The following is a 740-nucleotide window of genomic DNA, read 5'->3' as shown; positions in this document are numbered from 1 at the left end:
CGTAGAAATGAGTTGCGACGTCACAGGTGCCAAGCTGTATCGGCCTTTGCCTTTCCCGTGGCGTGGAGAGGGGAGGCCAGTAAGCACGGGCGACTGCTGGTCTTCCATAAACAACCTTGCCCGGACTTGTGCTTGGGAGGGTAACTTTCTAGGTGCAATCCCATGGTCAGTCATGACCGAAGGGGATCTCAGCAACAACACGTTCTGAGTTCAAATTCCGCCGAGGTCGACTTTGTGTTTCATCTTTTCGAGTTCGATAAATTACGGATCAGTGAAATACTGGAGTCGATGTTATCGACTAGTCCCCACCACCTCAAATTTCAGGCCTTGTGCTTTAAGGGGAATAGATTATTATTACTATTATTGTTTTTGTTGTTGTTGTTGTTGTTGTTGCTGTTATCATTAAGGCGGCGAGCTGACAGAATCGTTACTACGCCAGGCGAAACGCGCCGGGTAAATGCTTAGCGACATTTCGTCCGTCATTGCGTTCTGAGTTCAAATACTGGTGAAGTCGACTTTCATTGCTTCGGATTCGATAAAATAAGCACGGGCTGGACACCGCTGCCGATGTAGTCGACTTAACCCCTACTCCGAAATTGTAAGCTTTGTGTCAGAATTGAAAATATTATTATCATTGTAGGCGCAGGAGTGGCTGTGTGGTAAGTAGCTTGCTTACCAACCACATGGTTCCGGGTTCAGTCCCACTGCGTGGCACTTTGGGCAAGTGTCTTCTACTATAG

The sequence above is a fragment of the Octopus bimaculoides genome, chromosome 1 (genome assembly GCF_001194135.2).
Source record: "Octopus bimaculoides isolate UCB-OBI-ISO-001 chromosome 1, ASM119413v2, whole genome shotgun sequence".
NCBI classification, from domain to species: domain Eukaryota; kingdom Metazoa; phylum Mollusca; class Cephalopoda; order Octopoda; family Octopodidae; genus Octopus; species Octopus bimaculoides.
Note: the sequence above shows the minus strand (reverse complement) of the source record.